At 43.3% G+C, this 24,557-nt stretch overlaps 1 long non-coding RNA gene across 1 annotated transcript; it reads right to left on the bottom strand.

Moving 5' to 3' along the window:
* Nucleotides 1-9,745: 9,745 nt before the first annotated feature.
* LOC310678004 lies at nt 9,746-22,361 on the bottom strand. Its single transcript, XR_014511555.1, has 3 exons — nt 22,066-22,361; nt 13,615-13,754; nt 9,746-11,660 (listed from the first exon to the last, which is right to left on the bottom strand). It is a non-coding gene; the product is annotated as an uncharacterized lncRNA (long non-coding RNA).
* Between the last annotated feature and the right edge of the window lie 2,196 nt (nt 22,362-24,557).

The raw sequence follows: 24,557 nt of genomic DNA, 5'->3' as shown, positions 1-24,557 counted from the left end.
TGTATATGTTGGAAGCCACCCAGAGAGGCTGGGGCAACCCAATAAGATGTGTGGGGTATAAACAGTAAAATTATCATTATGCAATGGGATGCCCCTATTTTCATCAAAGAAATGTTGGAGGGTATAGTCTTCATGTATGTTATCTTCCCAAATATGCACATTTTTCATGCAGACTTTACCCCTCTGTGTGCTTTTTTCTACACCTTGCTGTGCTGGAGAAGTGCATTGCAAAATTCAGAGAGGTGTGAATTTCAAAGGATGGCAGTGACTGAGTTCACATACTGATTCAGAAAGTGCAAATTAGGCAAGCTTGTATTTGAATGCAAACTAATGAAACTAATTTATCCCTTATCGCTTGTAGGTGGGCATCATGAGATTGTGTGCTGTTGCAAGGCTCAACCCTCTTTCATAAAATTAAGAAGGGTGGCAGCTGGCATGACCTGAGAAGCTCACCCATCAAAAGAGAGCTTTATAGGGCATAAGACAACACAACGACTTTGTAGATGTTTGCTTCCCTTTTGTACTGTATATAAACCTGCACAGTAACACACAGAACGGCAGGTCACCGGAGACCTAAAAAACCCTTTTTGAGAGACTTGTTCTTGAAGGCCTTGTGTAGCAAGGCCTTCGAGACATAATACTGATTTGACTCAGGGCCATACAATGCCTTTGTACCACTGAAGATAAACCGAAATAACATACAGTGGTATCTCAGGTTAAGTACTTAATTCATTCTGGAGGTCTGTTCTTAACCTGAAACTGTTCTTAACCTGAAGCACCACTTTAGCTAATGGGGCCTCCCGCTGCTGCCGCGCTGCCGGAGCACGATTTCTGTTCTCATCCTGAAGCAAAGTTCTTAACCTGAGGTACTATTACTGGGTTAGCGGAGTCTGTAACCTGAAGCATATGTAACCTGAAGCATATGTAACCCGAGGTACCACTGTACACTTGTTCTTTGATTATGTGTTCTCACCTTATTTAGAATTTTTAATTAAAAAAACAAACCAACACCTTACCTCATGACTTTGGATACAGGTCATAGAGAAAAGGTTTGGTGCAATGGTGATAGAATCAGCATATGTGTGTGCTCAGAAGAGTCTTCCTGTGACCAGGCCAAAGGCCCATCTTATCTAGTGGCCAACCAGATGCCTGCAGGAATTCATAGGATCTGTCAGTCAGCAACCACCATGGACTGTTCAAGAAGCCAAGTTTGTTTCTTTTTTTGTTCCCATCCCTGCTGACAGTCTGGGGCAAACTTTGATCTTCCATTAAAGCTGACCCTATGCCTGTCAACTCATGAGGAAGCCCACCTGAGTTTATTGGGGCTTTCTCCTCAGGAAGTGTGTACAGGTTTGCAGCCTGAAGTGTGAAGTCTAGCTTTGCAGCGTGATGTTAAATGTGGAAAGCTCCAAGTTCATCGCTACTTCCTCCCTGATAGTGTTTAGTGTCCTCCCTCCCACATCGATTTCCATATCAAGAAATTTGCTCCTTTCATTCTTACTTAAGTGACAGCCTTATCAGGAAACCGGAGGCTGAGAAGTTAACATGTTCCAAAAAACAGTCTAAAGGTCACTTCAAAAGTTGCAGTTGATAGTTTCAGCAGCCACCCACCACTGTTGTTGATCATAGCAGGGGGGTGGGGAAATGTTTGTCTATTTATTTAATGACAATATTTTAAAACCACCCTTCAAAATTTAGATAGCACGGCAGTGCACAAAATAAGAACAAAATTATCTTATAACCATAAATACAACCATGAAATAAAAACAATGGTCAAAACAACTTTAAGAGGTGATAAAACCCAGTAGGGTAGACTGCACCACTAAAATGCTCAGACAAACAGAAACATTTTGGCACCCAAATGGTTACAAATTCAGCTAAATTCTGTACTACTGTACAGTTAACACATAACCCAGAAATATGAACTCTGGTGTAACTTTTGGAGCAGTTGGCAAGGTTTGAAAATGCCTTCCCTGTGTTCAGTGCAAACATATATTTTTCTGTCCTAATTCTTAAAAAAAGAAAGTTTCCAGTGTTAATAGTGTGAACTGGGGAAAACCCAACTGCAAAGGAAATGTATTGACCAGCGCCAATGATGTCATGAACACTTCTACCCTCAACTACCCAGTAGTCTTACAAGGGTTACAAGGGTTACATTTCAATTGTTGTGATTTTGATTTCATTTTGCAAGGCAGACATCTAAATGTAAATCTGCAACATTTTTTTAAAAAACACACACACACACATGTCAAACAGCCTACCTGAAGCATGAAAGGGTCAAGAGAGTAGCAGCTGAGCCAATTTACTTGATTTTATGTATGTGATATTAGTTGTGAATTCAGGCTCCCAAATAGAACTGCTTTTAAAATGTTTTTGCCCCAGTAAAGACACACCTCAGGCTAAACTGGATATAATGTGGGAGATCCATGATAAGATGTCGTGCCATATATTTCCTTGGTTGTGTACACACTGCTTGATAATGTTGAATGCAGTGCTGGATGCAGGCATCTTTTTGAAGTGCTGTGCATACAACACCATCCCTGCAATGCGCTCTACGTGGGGCTACCTTTGAAGGTGACCCGGAAACTACAACTAATCCAGAATGCGGCAGCTAGACTGGTAACTTGGAGCAGCCGCTGAGATCACATAACACCGGTCCTGAAAGACCTACATTGGCTCCCAGTATGTTTCCAAGCACAATTCAAAGTGTTAGTGCTGACCTTTAAAGCCCTAAACAGCCTTGGCCTATTATATCTGAAGGAACGTCTCCACCCCCATCGTTCTGCCTAGACACTGAGGTCCACTCTGAGGGCCTTCTGGCAGTTCCCTCTATACAAGAAGTGAGGTTACAGGGAACCAGGCAGAGGGCCTTCTTGCTGGTGGCGCCCACCCTGTGGAACGCCCTCCCATCAGATGTCAAGGAAATAAACAACTATCCGACTTTTAGAAGACATCTGAAGGCAGCCCTGTTTAGGGAAGTTTTTAATGTTTGATGTTTTCTCGTGTTTTTAATATTCTGTTGGGAGCCACCCAGAGTGGCTGGGGAGGCCCGGCCAGATGGGAGAGGTATAAGTAATAAAATGATGATGATGATCCCAAGGTCTTCCCTTTCCCACACTATTCATTGATTTGAAATACATTCTGCTGGAATAGTTGTAATTTCTTTTGCGCCATGAACACACATCTCAAGCGCTTGCTGTCTCCATGTGGATGCAGAGGGTGCAAGGCAGACCTTCTGACAATTGTGATGCTGTGCCACTCCCTCTCATTTCCACGCCCATAGGGTTATCAAAATGTGAAAATTCAGACAGAAAAGAAAGTTGTTGAGCTTTTGCCCAATATTGTTTTGCCCAAAATCACAACAAAGATTGACTTTTTTAAGCTACAGTACTTTTAAAGGAAATCGGCATACATTGCCATACCCCCAAATTTTCACGGACATTTGGCCGGTTTTTGCCCCGACACTGCATCCAACTGCGGTATTCCGTGTATGTCCAGGAAATTACAGGTGTATATTAATCCTACATTCACCTGAGAGGTACCATTTCCAGTTCTTTTCCGGTCAACCTGAGAGTCGCTGTTTTTGCAATGGAGGACAATGGTGCACTGGGAAAGGGAAGAGGCAAAAAAGTGCAGAAACAAAAGCAAATCTTTGAGGCTTGTGTACAAGGACTTTCCTGGTTGGCTCAGCTGGTTAGAGTGTTGTGCTGATAACACCAAGGTTGCTTTCTCGTCATTTGTCCTGGTTGTTGTTGTTGCTGCTGTTGCTGCTGTTATGTTGCTTTGGCAGGAGATAATGCCGTAAAGAAAATTTAAAATATATATTAAATATATATATATATACTCTTAAAAACAAAAAATATATGAGTGATCTAGAGGAAGAAGGTTCTGTTCTGTTTTTAGATGGCTTGGTTTTATTTTCGCTCCACAGCTGCTCATCAGCCCTTGAACAGTACAGAGAAGCCTGGACAAATGCACCATGTGTATAGATCCACAGGTTTTCATTTTAGCATATTTGCAGTATATCTACCTCGGGTCTGTGAAAATGGGTTTCTCTCTCTCATCAGGTTTTAGCCAAACACTTATTCTGAAATAGTATCCTGAATTTTATTCTCCCCTCAGTTTAGCCCCTGTGTAGCCTAGCCAAGACTCACAAGCATTTTGAAGTGTTTACATTCCATTCACAAATGTTAGGATGTTTAAAAAGTGGCTGCACTCCACACTTTAAAAAGTGGCTACACTCTGTTTTGATAAGAAGTTGTTGCTCGAACCCCTGATTGAGTTGATCAGCAGAACAGAAGTCCTATCCCCCAACAAGGTGGGGTGGTGAGTCTCTCTAAGACTTCCAGCCATGCTGGGGGTGAGGGTGAATTGCAGTGGAGGAATAAAAAGACAAGTCTCCCTTGCCCCGTGCACTGCCTTCTCTTGAAAGAATCTGGCTACTGCATCCCTGAATTAATGGGGGAAAGACCTATCTGCATGCCAAGTAACAGTAAACCACAGTTAGGCAACCTGTGACTGCCCAATTGTTGGTGGACTGTGCTGTGCTGCTTGGGGCTGATGGGAGTTGGAGTCCATCAACAACTGGCCTAGCTGCGGTTTACTGTTATGTCGCATGCAGATAGGTCTCTTGTTGATGGACTCCAACTCCCATCAGCCCCATAAAGCATGGCCAATGTCAGGGATGATGGGAGTTGCAGTCCAACAACATCTGGAGGGCTACAGTTCCTATCCTGATTTAAGCAAATGTCGAATTGGGCCCTCAGTCCATCACCATCTAGAGAAGAAACAATATCATCACAAAACCCCTATGCTGCCCAAGCCTGACATGGTCTATCCCTGACCAATCAAAGCTGCCCCTGACTCCACCTACAAAAAATAAATCTCATTATTTGGCAACATTATGTCAGAGTGAGTTTTTGAACCCAGATCCCCCTAGTGCAAGCCCACCACACAATCAATTAGACAATGCAGAGGCAACAGTCCTATTCTTGACAACAAATGTTTCATCTCACAGTTTTGAGGCCTGACTCATGGTTTCTGAACATCTGGGACCAGCAGGCCCAAGATAGTGTGATCATCTCCACCCAGTTTCCTATGAGCTCTGGAAGAGAAGAGGCCTCATTCCACATCCTGCCCCAACCATGAGGCATAGCCACTTAAAAGAGCACCATACGAATCTGTACAGTGTCGCAGATCCGGTCTCCCTTGACTTGGGAGTAGATCTCACGGATTCCAGTGGCACTTGCTCCCAAGTAACTGTGCTGCTGTAGTAGCATTAAGCAACGCCCACCTCCCTGACTCCTATTTTGAAATTAATTGCATTAGGCAGTGAAACCATTGACTGCAATGTTTCCCCCCTATTAGAGCGAATCTTCACACCTCTCCCACGCAGCAAAGATGACTCAAGCAAGACTGAGCTAAAATTAAGGGGCTGGTATATTCTGTGTGCTACTCAAACAAGCACCTCCCAGAATTCTTTAAACGGCAGGTTTTTGTCTCACCTTCGCCTAGCCAGATGCCATTGCCCATAACTGTCAACCTTCCCTTTTTTTGTGGGAAATTCCCTTATTTCAGCACCGTTTCCCGCTGCTTCCCGCTGCTATCCCGTATTGTTCGATATCCTGTAGACGGTCCCCAGGACAGGTGAGGCTGCTGATCCCTTATTTTCGAAGCTGCTGATCCCTTATTTTCAAATCGGAAATGGCTATGCCATTGCCACTAGTACATAATGCATGCTTGTCCTGAGATAGCCACACTTGCTAACAGGGATTAGAATCACCGTAGCATACCGGTAATTCTGATCTTTTCGAAGATCATAATCTTGGCAGCCTGAAGACTGTCTGGCCCAGCAATGTTGTGTCCTGCTTAAGCAGGACCCTATACAGTACTGTAACCTGCTTTCACATTACTTCAACCATCCTCACCCAGAATGCATGGGCCAATAGGTGCTATGGAATCCTGTGCAAAACCAAAATTTGGCACCCTCCTCCAGCCCTTGCACTGCCTTCCCAAAGGAGGGTAAGGAGGCCCTATGCCATGGGTAGGCAAACTAAGGCCCGGGGGCTGGATCTGGCCCAATTGCCTTCTAAATCCAGCCTGTGGACGGTCCAGGAATCAGTGTGTTTTTACGTGAATAAAATGTGTCCGTTTATTTAAAATACACGACTGGGTTATTTGTGGGGCATAGGAATTCATTCATTCCCCCCCCCAAAAAAAATATAGTCTGGCCCCCCACAAGGTCTGAGGGACAGTGGACTGGCTGAAAAAGTTTGCTGACCCCTGGCCTATGCGTTGGGAAGGAGGCCCCAGGCTCCTAGAACTATCTCAAAGCTAGGAAAGTACTAACTAGGCTTTGGGAAGGAGATGGGAGGACTCTAGGACCCTGCCAGAGTCTCATGCCTCCTTCCCAAAGCCCAGCACCTCACTTACTGGGCTGAGATGCATCCCGGTGTGCCAGTTCATGCACACCACACACTCAGCCCTAAATCCACCCCTGCATGGCCCAGAGAGCAGTAGCATCGCTGTAACACAATCACAAGCCTTGTTCTTGGCTTGTTTGGCACATGATGGAAAGTGATTCTGATTCTGAGAATTTTCAGACATTTTTGCCAGGCCAACTGGTTGACTGCTACTCAATCACACAGGCATTAGTCATTCGCTATGGGGCGGGAGGAGAAGGAACCGAGGCGATGGTGTGTCGATCCTTGGTGTTGTAAGAGGAATGAGCAACTTTCTCACTCAGGATGACTCAAGAGACGAGGGGGCAACCAAAGGGGACAAGGGAGAAAGAAGGAAGCAGATGGTTTGGCCTCAGCATTCAGGGACACCAGCTCCCTAATTGGCCAGCCTCTTCCTAGCACATCAGGGATCTTTATGATACTGGCAAACAAAGTTCTTGCACTGGCAGATGTTAGCTGATGCTATTTTTCAGAACTCAGGTTATTTTATGATTTTTTAAAAATTCTTTTATAGTTATATTTCTTTATTTTGATATGGTTCCCAGGCTGCTATAAGTGCCCTTGTGTGGACTGGGATGGAGGCTGTGGTGCAGCTGATCATTTTAACCACTCAATGTAAGGGTCTTATAAGGGGAGGGGCAGTTGGGGGCTTTAGCGAGGTGGTAAGCTAGTTTTGGAAAGCCCCCTGCTCACTTTTCTGTGAAGGGTCATAGACTTCTGTCTCAAAGTCCTGGGGGCAATGCTGCAGAAAAAGTAAAATTTCCAAAAAAAGATGGTATTTTAAAGGCATAAAAATGCAATTGATCTCTCCCTGAGATCAAAATACCATCAGATTGAAACAGCATGACCATGGCAAAGCAAGCTAGCCCAGATTCAGACAAATGGCTCTAAGGCTTGACCCAGATTGGGGAGGGATAAATTATTTTCTGGAACTTCTAGCTGTTGACCCACAGTAGATATTACCTGATTAGTCACCAGCAGCAGAAATTTGACAGTAGTGGTCAGCATCTCACAGGCTTACACAGCTGCAGTGATACAGTCCACTCAGACCCCGTGTGCCCCCCAGCCTCTCTCACACACCTCACCCCACTCTCCACAACCCAGATATTTGGTGTGGTGCCGTCATCTCATGTTTAGAACTTTGCAGGCATCCTAGTTCTGGTGTGGGCCTTAAATTAGGGGTCACCAGCATGGCACCCACAGGTGCAATGGTGCCCCATAGGTCTTCTACTGGGCCCCACAAAGCCTCTGATCCTCCTTGGTCATGAGATGGGAGCAGCAGTAGTGGGGGGTGAGTTGCCCAGAGGTGCTCTCACCAGGGCATTTGCACAGCACCCACCTCACTGCCCCCTTGCCTTCCCCTGCCCGCCTCCCATTGAGCTGCAGTGACATAGGTGACAGGAGGTCAGCTGAGTGCTGGTGGTGCCCTACCAGTTGCTACTGGGGAGCAAGTTTGATCTTCTGTAGCTGGGGTTACCAGGGGAAGAGTGCAGATTTAGCTCCAAGCTAATGGCTTCCCCAAGTACAGTTCCACTCTGGCCTCTTACATTCACCCTTTATGTGAATTGTTGCCCTTCAGCCCTATAAGGAAAATTAAACTGCAGCACTTGGGAATAGTGTTGTGTTCCAATGCTGACGCAATGGCTTGGAGTGTGTAGGTCAGGTGTGTGTGTGTGTGTGTGTGTGTGTGTGACAGAGAGAGAGAGCGCGCATCCTGCACATTGCACACCTACAGACCCAAGGGTTCTTCCAATATAGAAACACTGTTTCCAGACAGGTTCATCCATCCTAGTGACAGGCCTCTCACCAGTGTATAACATATAACCCATGTTTATTTTGTACCGCTATGGGTTTCCTATCAGGCTTTTTGTAAGCAGTATTATCAGTGTGTGTTGACAGAATCACAGGATTGTAGAGTTGGAAGGGACCCCGAGGGCCATCTATGTCAACCCTCTGCAACGCAGCAATCTTTTGCCCAACATGGGGCTTGAACACACAACCCTGAGAGGTTCTACCAGCTGAGCTATCCAGACTAAGGCAGAGAGGTAGAAACCTTTGAGTCTCCAAGTATTGGTGGACGACAAACTCCTATCATCCCTGATCAATGGCCACGCTGTCTTAGGCTGATGATGGTGTGCATGTGTGTGTGTCCAACAATATATGGAGTCGGCCACAGGCTTTCCATCTCTTCTCTGGGCTTGACAAAAATGTTCAAAGCCCTGCCATGTGTTCCCATATGAATTGATGGTTAGGTAGTTTTCACCCTGAATGGAAAAGAAATGCTTCAAAAGGGGCAGGAGGAAGACTTTCCTTGCTCCCAGCTACGGATGATATCTAAGTACCTGCATGGGAAGAAATATCACAATTCTGAGTGAGGCAGAGAAACAGAAAACTAAGTTTGGGCTCTGTGGAAGCACCTGAGGGTGTTGCTGGCTGTCTTTGGCTGCCTGTTGGATTGTTTAAGCTGTGTCTCCACCTGTGCTCAAAGAATACTCAATTACAAAACAATAATAAGTCTCCAGCGACTTCGTACCAAAGGAAATCTAACTTGGGTAAGTGCTGCATGCCTGGAACTTTTTGCCAGTTGGAGAAATGGGGTGACTATTACAGTTAGTTAAATATGGCTGGCTACCCAACCAAGTCAGAAACTCAAGAAAGGGACAGCCCCTGCATCCCATTGTCATCAAAATAGAAAGAGACAGCTGATTACTCTGTTGGTGTTTTCCAATCACCCCACCTATTTCAGTAGCTCATGCGGAAGACACAATGTAGGTATTTTTTGTTGCTCGTTACTGAATCAGCGATGCCATTTTCCATGACTGCAATTCAGTGTCGACTCTGCATTTCACTATTAAACTCTCTCTGGGGTTTCATCATTTACGCATTACAGCGAATGATGCTTAACTGACACTGTACAAAACAAGGATGCATGGTACATGAGATGCTTAAAAGAAGGCCAGACCTGTATCAGAGGGACGTGCCTAATTTTGTATTTTGTACAAAATCAAACTTACATCATTCAGTTTTGAAAATGCACGGTGCTTCTCAGCACCCACTTCAACTGCAGTTTTACAACTGCTGCAGCTTAGCTAAGGTTGACTGTTGCTTCTCATTGTGATGTGTTAGCACAGAGGTTCCTAAACTTAGTTGGCCTACTGTACTGTCCCCTTTTCAGGAAAAAAAAGGACTCAGCCCCCCCCCCCCCCCCCGGAAATCTACCTTCTCAAAGTGAGCAAACAGAAAAGATGCAGTGACAAATTTGTGTCAGCGGACTTGACCACTGATTGGTTTTAACTTGCACTTTGTGTGTTTATTTGGAAAATAAAGTAATCACTACGACTTTAACTCCACGTTACATAGGTAAGTGTCATTATACAACAGATGAAACATGTACAAACGGTTTTTCAAAATTATCTTCTCTTATTTCTTTTTGCTTCCACTGCCTCCTTATTTTTATTCAGTATTCCCCAATTTCACCAGAGGCTGCTACTACCACCCACCAAATTGTTCCAGCACCTCCCAAGGGGCAGTATCACCCACTGTGGGAAACACTGTGTTAGCATTTATAGCAGGACAGGATCCGATCACAAGCTGGTGGCAGTTCTAGGCATCTTGTAGTTTTTTGGAAGACGTACGTGCCTCATGATCTAGAAGCATTGGATCTCAACCTGAAGCCTAATGCTGGAACAACACATGGTGGCTGATATGTGACTACTGCAACCTGTGTCCCCATTTCTATTCTTCTGCTCTATTTTGTAACATTTAGTAAGCCAAAGCAGTGATGTGATCTTATCTCATTGCACATTCCCCCCACTTCACTGCCTGCTATTTAGGGGGGCAGGGAAATCTGCAATGGAATGTCCTTTGCTTCAATCCCTACCCCACGTCAGCTGTCAGACTCTAAGAACAGAAATAAGCTTAGCTTGGGGTGGGGTGTATTATATTGAAAGAATTGTAGGGACATTTCCGAGGAAGAGACAAATTTAGAAAAGAAAATCACTCTAGTCCTAGTAACCGTTTCCTTCTCCTTTTTCACTGCTGGAGAGAAGTTCTCTTTTATGTTACTGTTAACAGAACTTTTTTTCCATTTCAAGAATGTGATGAACTTCTCCAGCCACAAGACCAACAACCAGCCCACTCAATCGCTAACTCACTACTAGGAAATTACAAAGGACTAAAACCCCAACAAATGAAAAAAGAATCAAATGAGGTGGAAGGAAATGTGCACACTTAATTACGAAGCCAGGAAAAAAGGGTGCGGAATATGTATTAGGAACAGAACAAAACAGTTGTTTAATGGCACAAGTTCCCATGATCCTTTGGGTCCCTTCCAGCTCCACAGTTCTAGGATTCTAGGTTGTCTGATCTCCCACTCCTGAGACTTTAGCCTGGCTCTCACATTATTCTAAGCTATGGTTTGCGGTTAACCATGAGTTGTCTAATGGATGATCAACAAACCATAGCTTGCTTCTCCAAATTATGTTTGTTTTCCATCTGTTCTTGCCTTTGTAGCTTGGCAAGCATCTGCAATAGAGTGGCCAAACCATGGTTAAGGAAGGCTGCTTGTGTTCACACATAATGCCAAGCCATAGTTAAAAACCTAAATCAAACCAAAGTTTGTAAGCCATGGATTTGGTGGCAATAAACAAACCAGAGTTACACTAAGTCATGGTTTAAGAAGCAATTGCTTATTAAACTGTGGCTTAGCACGAACAAACTAGGTGATACTGGGTGATATCTGTGTCTGTCTACCAGTGGAACAGACTTCTGCTTGCACAACAGGACTTCCCCTTTCTCCCTTCTGTAGTTCTTCATATCTCAGATCTGCTGCCCCTGTGGATCCTGCTGCCTGAGGCACTCACATCACCTTGCCACATGGGTGGCCTGTCCCTCTTTGGACAAGTTGAGCTCCAGAGTACCCCACTTGAGGTCACAGTGTTACCCTTCAAAGGAGAGATTTGTTTCATTGTTTTTAGAAGAGTGGATCAGTTGTCACTTTCTGCTACTCCCATTTCCTTGCCCATTGCTTCCTCAAAGCTTCCATTTCTTTTCCAGCTGTGTATGTAACTATTCTTGGCACTCTTCAATCAGACAGGGAGAGAGGGAGATTCTTTTGATCCCTCCGATTTGCACAAAACAAATTCTCAAAATACTTCACCACATTTATGGACAGCAAAAGGTGGTGGTGGTATTATTGTCCTAGAACAGGGGTCAGCAACCCGCGGCTCCGGAGCTGCATGTGGCTCTTTTACACCTTTGTCGCGGCTCCGGGGCAGATACTAGCGAGGGGAGGAGGCGCATTGTGTGCCCCGACACTCCCCACTGTGGTGGGAGCTGTACTGGCTGGGACGTCGCATGGGGGCGGTGCGTGCGTTAGTCCACCCGCCTGCCCGCTACATTGTAAGTGGCATGTACGCTGGTCACTGCATTGAAAGGGGGCATGTACGCTGGTCACTGTTTTGAAGGGGAGTGAAGAACACACACACAAAAAAAGATAACTTGTTAATTTAACGTTTATTTCTATGAGGAGGAGTAAGTCTGAGGGGTCAAACAAAGAAATAATAAAAAAGTGACAAAAAAGTTATTTTTATAATGACGAGTTTTGCAGCTCCCAGTTTTTTTTCCTTCGGAAATGGGTCCAAGTGGCTCTTTTTGTCTTAAAGGTTGCAGACCCCTGTCCTAGAATATTCAAAAACATTCAAGAGGTGACTAAGAAAATTCCCAGAAAAGTTATCAGAACACTATTTCCTGAGAAATTGTGGCCCAGATCTATACTGTCTCTTGTCGTGTTTACTCACAACTCCTACTTCCTCATTCCAGATCTAGCTCCCATTACGTTTTTACTTGTGTACCTCTTAAATCAGCTATGATTTCTGCTTAATGGCTCTCCATTTTTATAGCTGCTGTGTCAATGTGCATCACCAATGTCCTGCTTGTCTACTGATATATCTATAATGAAAATGCACCGGCAAGGGGTGCAGCTCTACAATTCTGTTTCTATGATTGATGCAATAATAGCACAGTCATGGTGGATTTATACCAGACTATCCACACACCATTCCACTGTATTACCGTATTGGCCTGAATATAAGCCACACCTGAACATAAGCTGCACCTTTAAAATGGGGGGGGGGAGGGGAAAAAAGAAAAAGTACCTGAATATAAGCCGCTCCATTCCTCAGTGCTCCTGGCTGAATACTGGGGGGGGGGGGGGAAGAGCACTGCGTTGCCGGCTGCCTTTCCCTTTCCTTGGGGGAGAGGACGGGGAATACACACAGGGTGGGTGCCCCTTTGCCATGCTCCTGGCGCTGTTTGCCCCATGCTCCTGGCTGTATACTGTACACTCGCGAATATAAGCAGCACTTTAACTTTTCACCGGTTGGAATTTGGGGGGACAGTGAGGCTTATATCCAGGCCAATATGGTACTTATGCTTCTCCAGTGTTACTGCATTACTGCCATCTGGAGCTTTTACTCCCCGCACTATACTGCAACCAAAGTGGAGGGGAAACCATGCCTGGAACATATGCGGTATAAAAAATTACAAGATTTCAGAAGAAAGCAAAGGGCCCTGCAATGAGCAGGAAGTCCGCCCTGAAACATTGACAGATGCAAACAGTATAACAGTCTCAATACCATCATGAGCGCAAATTGTCACAAATTCTATGGGACGGTTTCCATTCATTTAAGTCAGGGCCAGCTCAAGAACTTTTACCACCGTTACTAAATGAGGCCAGGGCATCTCTGTGAAATCTGCAAGTGCATTCTGGGTCTCTCTTTGATGTCACTGAGGACTCTGGGTTGCTCTGCTGATTCATGTAGGGTTCATGTAGCACCGCAGGTGTCCTTTTAAGTGTACTGCCTTCAGGCTGCTGCCTCTTAAGCCTTCATAGTGCCGGCCCTAACATTGGTAGATGTCAATTGTACACAGCGAATCTGTTTGCACATTGATACTATTCCCTGTTTTGCACTTCGCTGCTGTACTTTATGCAATTAACCATATCAGTGCTATGCCTTTTGGAATGACATTCATTTTGGTCATTAATCAACAGCGAAAATGAACTGCAACTGCTTTATCGGAATCAGAACTAAATACCAGTACTTTTGGAAAACAGAGAGCATCTCTGAACGCACAGAACAAATATTTGCATTACCTATTTATATTAAAATATGCAGAAATTTCCTCAGCGTCGAGCCAACTTATAAATTTTTATAACTTTTTCAAATTCTTCACATTTTTTAACACACAGCATTATTTCAGCTTTGTGCAGAGCTCAATAACAATCTTTCTGGCCTGGAAGGAAAAAAAAGAAGAAGAACACACATTAGAATAAAGAATGCAGAATAAATAAAAAACAAAACAGTACAGATTGTACATCTACACATACAAAGACAACTTTCATGGTGAAGTCTGAGCAATTATAACAATACAATGTACCACATGTTGATTGAAAAGAATTTCTCTAGTTATTGAAGTCTTTCCTGGCCAAGTTTCACAAAACATAAATTAGAAAAGGGGGGGGGGTATGACATTCTCCCAATCTGACTTCTGTGCAATGCCAGTCATGCACATTTTAAACACAGATGAATAATGCGGCCTTTCTTCTAGGAACTGTTAACAGCTGTAGAAACTATTATGGCCTGCTTAAAAAACATGTCTTAGTAGCCAACACCCTCCAGACACTTAGCAATCCTAAAGCTATTCCTCCCGGCTAAATGAGAAGTGCTGCTGGAACAACACAATGTTTGACTGATGATAGTTGCTGGGAAAACAACAACGAACAAACAACACAGAGCTTTCAACCAGCCATTTGAGCCCTCAAATCCACTGCATAGTTAGGAAATGATCCACCAATTTTATAAAAACTTAAGTGGGCAGAAGGGGGGGGGGCAGAGAAGAGACTGAAAAAGAGAAAGGGGTGAGAGAAAAGAAACAAGGGCTGCAGCAGTCAGCGACATCACAAACTGAGGTCTTCTTCCAGGGATGAGAAAGCTGTGGACCTTCAGGTGTTATTGGAGACCAGCATCCCTGGCAAAGGGATGGGCAATGGTCAGGGATGATGAGATATGACTATTAGTTAGTTAGTTAGTTAGTTAGTTAGTTAGTTAGTTAGTTGGTTAGTTAGTTGGTTAGTTAATTAGTTATTGAATTTCTATGCGACCCCTCATCCAAGGATCACAGTGTGGTTTACAACACATTCTTCATCCTTGCTGTATGCTAAGGAAAATCTAGATTCTTTCATCCACTGAGATTTGCTAGAAGCATGTATTTTTCTACCATGAATTTTCCTGTTCCCCCACCCCCTCAGCACAGGGGAGGATCAACCAAACTTCAGACAGAACTGCTGTCATCCTACAATTGCTGCAAGCAATTTGGATACCTGAATTACCAAAATGATTTCAGTTTGAGTTTTTCTTTTGTAAATGATAAATGAGTACTGAGAGTACTGGTAATTCTGGTGAATAAACCTTATATGTTGTGGTTTGGTATAAAAACAATTCTAAAGCACAGCTAACAGTGTGAGACAGTTCTTTTAATATTTTTTTAAAAAAAAAATTAAAATTTGTGAACTGTGGCTAGAAGCTTCTCCAGATAAGGCTTCTTTCCTATCTGGCCCAGTGAGATCTATATATATATATACTGTATGTGTGCATGTGTGTATATATGTGTGTGTGTGTGTGTGTGTGAGTGTGTGTACACGTGGCCACATCCTGCTACTGGCCTGACCTCAGCTTCTCCTCCACGGTCTGAGTCATGCCCACCAATATTTGAAAGGAAAGTAACCACATTTGTTTTAATATCAATTGAACTGCAGTTTCATTGTTTGACACTGGGCAAGTCTGACAAACAAACCCCTTACATTTCCAAGAGAATTTTGAGCACCCTAATCTCAAAATACACATTGAGTAAAGACCAGATAGCACATGCAGACAATTGTGAAAGTGTGTGTTTTATTTCAGTCCCTCAACCAACCACAATGCTAGCAGTTCAAGACAAGTGGATTTTCCTGACTGGACTGATAGCTTCATTTCTCCAAATACCACAGCACAACATCGCCAGCCCTTGGCATTGCTTGTTTCTCAGATTTGTTTTTCTTTTGTGGCTATAATCACATTGCTCTATATTTTGCTTCTTCTGCCAGCCTTTACATATACTACATCTAAGCTGAAGAAAGTTTCGGTGATTTGGGGGGGGGGGTGGAAACAGGGATGAAATGGCCATCCATTTTAGCCTTGGTAGTGACAGTGTCAATATACCATATTATTGCTCAGGGAAATTATTTTCCTGTGTCTGCACAGCAGTAGAGCGAGGGCAGCAAGCACTACCCTCTCTCTGACTTGACTTTGTGATGGTGACCCTACATAGTAAATAAGGTCTGACTAGTCAGAGGTAGCCAACATGATGCCATCCTGATATTGTTGAACTCCAACTTCCATCAGCCCCAGCCAACATGGCCAAGGGTCAGGGATGATGGGAGTTGTAGTCCAACAACATCTACAGGACACCACGTTGACTATGCCTAGACTACCTGATGTCACAGAGCCAAATCAGAGTAAGACCAATACTTTTCACCATCATTCTAGCACAGCTAAAGACAGAGGGAAACATAAAAGCTAAAAAGCCACTTAGATGAAGAAGGGGAAATTCTCTTTGAAATTTTTAAGCCACATCTCCAAAACTCCCCCTTTTGCATCAAAAATGATTGTTTTAGAACAATTCAGCTCAGTCCTAACCCACACCCACCCACACAAAAACAGTGGTCTCAGCTACCACCTTGCTGGAAAATGTGTGACCGGTGTTCTTTGCCCAGGGATGGGCACATGGCTTTGCAGCACTATAAGAGACTATCTACATATGGATCCTTGAAGTTAAGTCAGGAAACAAAACAAACAAACAAACCTGCTCCAAACAGGAGCTGAGCCTGTGGCTCTGCCTTCAAGGCTGCAGAGTTTCCTACAGCAGATCATTTCAGAAGTACGCTAAATTATCCACAGCTTGTTTGAGCTGCTAAGTTGCATGAAGGCACACAAGGATTCATCTGCCATCTAACTGCATCTTGCTTGGAGATGCTAATGTGCACTGAAGGTCCAGAAGGGGGAACCCCAAGCAGGCCAAGTTTGCAATGCAAGCCATGCACCCTAGATGCTGCAAATGTACTCCTACAATAGCAAAGTGCAAACTTACCTGTGTACAGTATTTAATCAAGGTACATTCATCAGGGATTCACGATGAGCTACATATCCCTGTAGAGCACACACTCAGTGACAAATTTGTGCATTCCTCTGCAATGTGTGCAGTTCCCCCCTGTCCTGCAATACTCCCATTACACCAGGAAAACTCAGGAGGAAGCTACTCAGGAAGTCACTGGTCTGACACAAACATTCAAATGGGTCTCTGAAAATCTCTGTGTCTTAGACTGGCAGAATCTCCTACCTAACCTATTTATTTATTTTCTGTTAAACGTTTGGGTTTTCCACATTATTAGCCAATAAAAGTAAGCTATGGTGTTTGTTTCTGAGTAATGGTAACAACCAAAACGGTTATTTCTGAAGTTGGCATTTGGTTTGTAGTCTATTATGGAGGTCACAACCAAAGAAGTGATTCATAAACCTCAAGGAAACAATTCATCATGTTCCTAGTTATGAAGTGATATCACCGTTTCACATCTCCATAAGAACTGCAAAAGGAAGCCATTGTTTTCAGTCATTCGCTAGCAATTATTTCCAAAAGAAAGTGGCATTTACACAGGATGCCATTACAAGCGAAAAGAGAATTTGTTCACAACAATGGTAGTTCATCAAGATCTCTTTGTTCTAGGATAATAGGAGCTGAGAAGCTACAAACCACTTCTTAAAGGTTGAGGTGAAAGAACTCCAGATGTTTTATTAGGGTAGATCACAGTCATCTCCATATTGCCTGAAAGGTGCTTATAAAATATGCGTCTGTCTAATCTGATTCTCTTCAACTTATATTCAATTTTTTCAGCAACTACACATTCAGAAGTTTTTTGCAGTATTACCCTTGGATGACTGAACTACTTTGTGTGTTGAAACCCTTTCTGCTTCCTTTGAAATTCCTGTTAAAACCCTCCCACCCTCGCTTTTGCTTAGAACTTAGAAGCAGGTATGCAGATTCTGAAAGCATTGCCCTTGCTCTGACTTGGCTTTGCAATAACACCATGCAGTCAATCAAACTCGACAACATGGTGATGTCACAAAGCCAGGTCAGGGTGAGAAAATTCAGGCATAGCCAAAGAGGTGAAAAAGGTATGTGTTGCATGATCAAATATTCCCATAAGGGTTTTTGTTGTTGCTGCTTTTAAACTTGAACATAGTATACTAGCATAATAGAGAGAAGGCTATACTTTTTTCTGGCAGACTAGCGTTCCCAGCAGGGAGTTTTTGACATGGGTGATTATTCAATAATACTCCATTACTACAAGTTACTATATAAACAGGTACTTTATTTCCCCTTATTGCTCCCTCTCTTCTTCCCAAACTGTTGTATGCTATGCCCAACTAAAAAGGAAGAAGAAGAAAACGAAAACCAGCCCACAGCCTTTCCAGCTCATTGTGAGTCATCAGGTTTTCAATAAAGCCTGGCAGTCAATGATCTTCCATAAACTGGAATTCTAATCATAGTTTGTATGCTCTAGGACTTCCCCAGATCTGAAAAGTTTAAGAATATGTTTAATCCAACCAGCATGGGAAATGTACAGAATCCTGCATTTAAATGAAAAAAAATCACATTTAAGGGAAGCTAAGGGCAGAACTGCCATTTTATAAGATGAACACAGAGTTCCGGTTTCTGTATTTCTCTTGCAGCACTAATGCAGGAATTGTGAGGTGATATTTCCAGTAGAGAGGGGGTGCTGGGAATGAGTCTTGGGAGAGTGAGTCTAGGACTATAAACATGCTAGTTCTTCCCTGCACTACCACCACTTTTTTTCTTTTTTAACCTGCCCACCTACCTGCAAGTCAGCCTCTGGGACTGTGAAAACCAACGTTGGAAAGGATTTTCAGGAGTTATTCAATACACAAAGGATGAATTAAGCACTCCCCTCCCCCCCCCCATCTTCCAATTTTCTCCTTCAAAAGTTGCCCTACCCAAGTATTCACATTACCTTGGCAAATGCAGGTTTGGGACCATGTGTTATCCAGGTAGCATATTGTCCTATTGAAGCTTACTGAAAACTTGAAGCCTACGGTTGATTTTAGCAATCTTTTGAATGTTTTATATATCTGTTTTTAACTGTTTTATGTTGATTCTTTTGTAAACCACTTATTGTTGTTGTTGTTTAGTCGTTTAGTCATGTCCGACTCTTTGTGACCCCATGAACCAGAGCATGCCAGGCACTCCTGTCTTCCACTGCCTACCACAGTTTAGCTTCAAGAACACTGTCCAACCATCTCGTCCTCTGTTGTCCCCTTCTCCTTGTGCCCTCAATCTTTCCCAACATCAGGGTCTTTTCCAGGGAGTCTTCTCTTCTCATGAGGTGGCCAAAATATTGGAGCCTAAGCTTCAGGATCTGTCCTTCCAGTGAGCACTCAAAACCACTTATTACAATCAAGCAAAAGATGAATGATAGAGATAGATAGATAGATGATAGATAGATAGATAGATAGATAGATAGATAGATAGATAGATGATAGATAGATATAGATAGATAGATTTGAAAATAATGGAGTCTTTGTGCTACATACAGGTCAAGAAAGAGTAAATATGGTCAAGAAGAATTCAAGTGCAACCTGTGTTCATCTGTAGCACAAATGGCTTGGACATAGAGACTTCAGGATTATAGCAGACCTGCCAAAGAAAGGTTTGGTGAGAGGAATGGAAATTAACTGGCTTATGTTGATTTTTTGTAAACCACTTATTACAATCAAACAAAAGATGATAGATAGAGCGTGTGTCCCCATTTAAGAGAGCAACACCCAGCAACCTTTATTTTTGCATGTGTACCCTGAGCTGTCTTTATGACTGACATTTAGGATAACCATTATTTTGGTAGAACTACAGCCTGTCTTTTAGCCGTGGGCACCACCATGAGCCTTCACACTTACTCTGGGGAATGTCAGCTTGTCACCACCACACTTGGTGCTTAAGTATCTCGCTGTTTGGCAGGCCTTGCAGTTACCAACCATCCCTCTGAAAAGCAGGCAGTGATGCGCTCACTTCTGAGCTGATGATGACAAGCCGACAATGTCCAGAGCAACTGGCCTTTTCTTTCTGTGGAATTCCTTATTGCTTCCTTGGATATCTTTATTTCTTCAGCCACGCATGAAGATGTGTAGAGATTATTGGGGCAACAGAACAGGGATGTGGAACTTGTGGTTCTCCAGACACTGAGTTGGGGTGCCAAGGTTCCCCAGGCTTGCAACAGAAACTAATCTTTTTCGCAGAACACTTAACATGTATACAATGCATTTCCAAGCATGGTTGACAATAAACTCCAGTATATTTCTGAATCATAGATGGTGGGGCAAAAGAGAGTTTTGGTGGTTGCTTCTGGGTTTCCTGGGGGCATCTGGGGGAGCTTCCAGACTATCGCTGTTTTGGGGTGGGATTCAAATATATGCCAGCAAATTCAGGTTGTGCAATTAAAACTTGATTTGGTTCTCTTGTGCAACAAACCTAACCTGCCCCACCGTCAGATTTCTGACAATAAGGAAAGGGCTTATTGTGGAATAATATTTGCTTGATGCAACATTGTATGACCTCCCCCAAAACAAATCACAATGAATGCTTAGTCAATAGCCAACACTGTCTAATCTTTCCCACCAACTTTATGCAACTGAACCAGGATGAATGCTCAGTAAAGAGGTTGCCTGGAAATGACCCGCCTGACCATTGGTGGAGACTGGAGACTGGACTCAAGAGACTCACCACCAGGAGGACGCTTCTTCTGTTCTTAGTACTTCACAAACATTTTAAATCTCATCCCTCTGAGACAGCCCTCCATAATTACTTGCTGAGTATCCATACAGAAGCCTAAGGAACTAAGGAAATAGTGACTTTCCAGGAAGTGGTTTGTGAGATTCGCTTGCATCTTAAATAAGTTAAGCAAAGGAAGCTCCCAGAAGGAAAACTGCCTGTACCCTCCTTCCTCATCCACCTCTCATGAGCTCCATCCTGCATTGTTCAGGACTCTCCCCACACCTTAGCTTCCATAGAAGCCTTCCAAGGGCACAAGTGGGTGCAGGAGAAGACAAGAGACTCTCCTTCTGTAAACTGATGTTGTTGGATGGACTGAATGCTGAATTAACATAGCATAGAATCCAGGCCAGTGTTTCCCAAACTTGGGTCTCCAGCTGTTTTTGGACAACAACTTCCATCATACCAAGCTAGCAGGACTAGTGGTCAGGGATGAAGGGAATTGTAGTTCAAAAACAGCTGGAGACCCAAGTATGGGAAACATTGATCTAGACCTTCAGCCAGAGGGTGTCCACCTCACGCTCTTATGGCACCATCCTAACAATGTCTATTCAGAAGTAAGTCCTATTGGATTCAATGGGGCTTACTACAAGTTAAGTGAGGTTACGTTTGCAACTTTAGCTATTACACCGCTAGCTTTCTAAAAGCACACCTATTGGCAAAATTCCTCTCAGCTTTGAATTATCATGAGACATAATTAAGGGAGAGGGCACAATGAGACATTATTGTAAGAAAGGGACAACACTAAGCATCAGCTTATTTGGCTTCAATTGACTAGCTATCTAGCACACTTTCAAATTAATATCCAGCTTTGTTGATAGAAAGGCTTCCCCACTTCCTGTCCACTGCCTTCCAACTGACTTTTAAGATCCCAATAAAGCTAGAACAGCAAACATTTCCTCCTACTCAGTTTTTAGATTTCCAAAATGTACACATATTTTTTCATTTAACGCTATATCCCAAAGGGACTTGGTGTATGGTGAAAGCTTTAGTTACCACCATGTTTTTTTGGCAATCCAAATAAGTATCTGGTCCAACTCCGCCTTCTACCTTGGGAATGGAAAAAAGAAAAGTCTACAGATGTGGGATAATAACTCAGTAAAAATGCAATGCTCTAGCACAGATGCATCTATTCACTTTTCTTTGTTTCTAATATCTGGTTCGAAGGGAAATTGTCTTTTTTGAAAATTCATATTATTGACTGTTGGCCATGCTCGTGGAGGCTGATGGGAATCCAACTCATATCGTAGAAGAATTTCTGTACACATTAAGTGGCTGGACAACAGCATTGCAAAATTAGGAGAAAAGTGAATTATGAAGGATGGCTGTGTTTTGGTTCACAACTTCTTTCAGAAAATGTGGCTTAGTTAAGTTTGTCTTTAAATGTTCACTCATCTCCACACAGAGGAAGCCCTACTGAGTTCAGTGGGTCTTGCACCCATGTTACTGTGTATAGGATTGCAGCATTGGTTTTCATATAAATCCTCAAAACTGTCTTGATATTCCCTGGTTTCCCTTTAAGAGTTACTTATTTTTAATTCTTAATTTGCTAAGTTACATGTAATATTTACACAAAAGAAACCACTCTGCTGGTAGTACTCAAAGTATTTCTAAAAGAACCAGCACTCCATTTCTAAAGCAAGAAAGAAATAACTGTAGGCTTACTCACATTTCTAAATTGATTGATCTGGGACAGTTCTTCAGTTCCTGTCTGAGGTAGACTTTTTGGATATGTTATTTCGTTCCCTCAAGGATAATGCAGAATTCGAAGATGGACAGCCCTCCTTATCTAGGGGTCACTCTTGAGTTGAAGATGAAGGGAAGATGTTCAGCCACTAGCCTGGCTTTATGGCTGAGTCCTAATAGCACTGCCCCACCTCAAAGCTGCCTTAAGGGTGATGCCCTGTCTGATTGTAACCGGGCAGCATTTCCGTGGCAACGCCTGATGCTCCACTGTGTCATCATTGAGAGTCATTTGATTGGTCAGATTAGCCTTTATGACTCTAGGCTACGTCATGCAGCTGAAGGTCTGAAATAAAGTCCAGTAGTGGTGTCAGTTATCAGCCCAGCAATAGCAAAAGAAGATTGTGTTTTGCAGTGGGGAATCAGGCAAAAACCAGATCGAAATCACCTACCCAGAACAACAGAGCCTTTAGCTTCATGCAGAACTTCCATCAGGGAGTAAAAAAAGATGACTTTCCCAAGGCAGGGTATTCCACAACCTAGGCACAGGCAACAGAGAAATTCCTGCTACATGATCCTGACAACTGGTGGGAGGACATGTAGCAGGGCCTCCTCAAATGACCTAAACAATTGCGCAGGGTCATGAGAGGAATAGCTTCTCTTCTTTACAGTTTTCCAATATATGCAATCAGTTGGTCAAGAGACGAGTAGCCCTCACTGAACAACTGCAGGAGTGCCACAAAGGCATGCATGGGAAATCTCAGTCCCAGGGCCCAAATGTGGCCCTCTCTATCTGTTTCTGGGTATTCTCCTCAGGTCACAACCCCTCTTGAGCCAGCACCGCTCTCCAGCCCTGAGCCACACCATCGTTGAGTGCTTTTGCCTGGCTTGAAGGAGTTCTTGAACTCTGCCAATACTTCATGCTCGCCGGGAGGATAGAGAGGGATATGTGAGTCTGAAGGAACTAGCTTACCAGACAAAGGTAAGAGTCACATTTATTGCTCTGTCCACTTTAGCCTCTGCGCCCCCCCCCCCCACTGCCATGTTTCTGATTACTTTTTGTAAATATTTAAGTGGGTCTATATATTAGGTAAACACGCCAGGCATCTGTTTTGTTTTTAAAGGGTGAAGCATTTATAACTGACATGTGCTGCTAATTAAGGGCTTATTTTATTCTCATTATAAATTTAAAGCACTTTTATACAACTTGTATAATTATACAATGTCAGCGTCCGTCTCCCACCAGAATCCCTTTTTGACAGTTTAATTTTGAATGTGTCCAAGAGCTTTGAACCTTGCGTGCTCAACCCCCCCCCCCATCAAAATCTCTCTCCTCCCACCCCCTGATCAATTATTCCTGTTTTAATTTTAATCCAGGAAAGCTTTTAAATTATTAGAGGTGGACATGATTATCTTATAGAGCTTTTGAAACTAAAGGCAAAGACAAAGAGTCCAAGATCTCCTGATCACGATGTTCTCCTGTGATTCTCTGTGTCAGCTCACTTTCCTGCTCAGGTTGCCAGAGCAGTACGTATTGCGAATGGTTTTAATATAGCCAACTCATTGTGACTTCAGTTTAAAATCCTCAATGAATGAAGAGGATAACAAAGCGTGGATTGCATGCTTGTGATATACGGGAAGTACTGTATGTCACAAGTAAGATAATAACATGCATGTGTGGGAGTTTCCAAGTTGACTGAGTTATCTTTGAAGTTGTGGTACATCTCCCAGATATACTCTTTTAATTTACAGATATTGCACCAAGGATACATTCAGCCCTCACAAAATCTCCACACTATGCATTCTTCTATGATTAACTGACTCTTTATTTTATTTCTCCCCTACTTCCCTCTTCTCTGTTATTTATTGACAGAGAGGCCAAACAAACCACAGAAAAAATACTCTTGTTTCTAGACTCAATCTAGTAGTGTCAATGGGAGCTCTTTTTAGAAGCCTGATTTCCACATTTGGAGGGGGGGAGCTGGTTTTCATCAGGATAGTGGCGCACAGGAAGTGGGGTTAACCCTTTGCTTCCCAGCTGCCATCCCAACAAAAACCATCACCCCCCACAAAACACATGTGACAATTAAGCTCAGGGGGAAATCCTCTAAACATTATTGTTGTGTAAGGCTGGGGAGGGGAGGCAGCATAGAAAAACTGGCAGAAATAATGACCAAGATAAAGGGTCTGGGAACCAAACATTATGAATAACAGTTGAGGCAATTGGTTATGTTGAGCCTGATAAAGAGGAGATTGAGTAGAGATATGAAAGAAGAAGAAGAAGAAGAAGAAGAAGAAGAAGAAGAAGAAGAAGAGTAGTAGTAGTAGTAGTTTGGATTTGATATCCCGCCTTTCACTCCCCTTCAGGAGTCTCAAAGCGGCTAACATTCTCCTTTCCCTTCCTCCCCCACAACAAACACTCTGTGAGGTGAGTGGGGCTGAGAGACTTCAAAGAAGTGTGACTAGCCCAAGGTCACC

Source organism: Podarcis tiliguerta (assembly GCF_965153285.1).
Source record: "Podarcis tiliguerta genome assembly, chromosome: 5".
NCBI classification, from domain to species: domain Eukaryota; kingdom Metazoa; phylum Chordata; class Lepidosauria; order Squamata; family Lacertidae; genus Podarcis; species Podarcis tiliguerta.
This window is presented reverse-complemented; position numbering and strand designations above follow the sequence as displayed.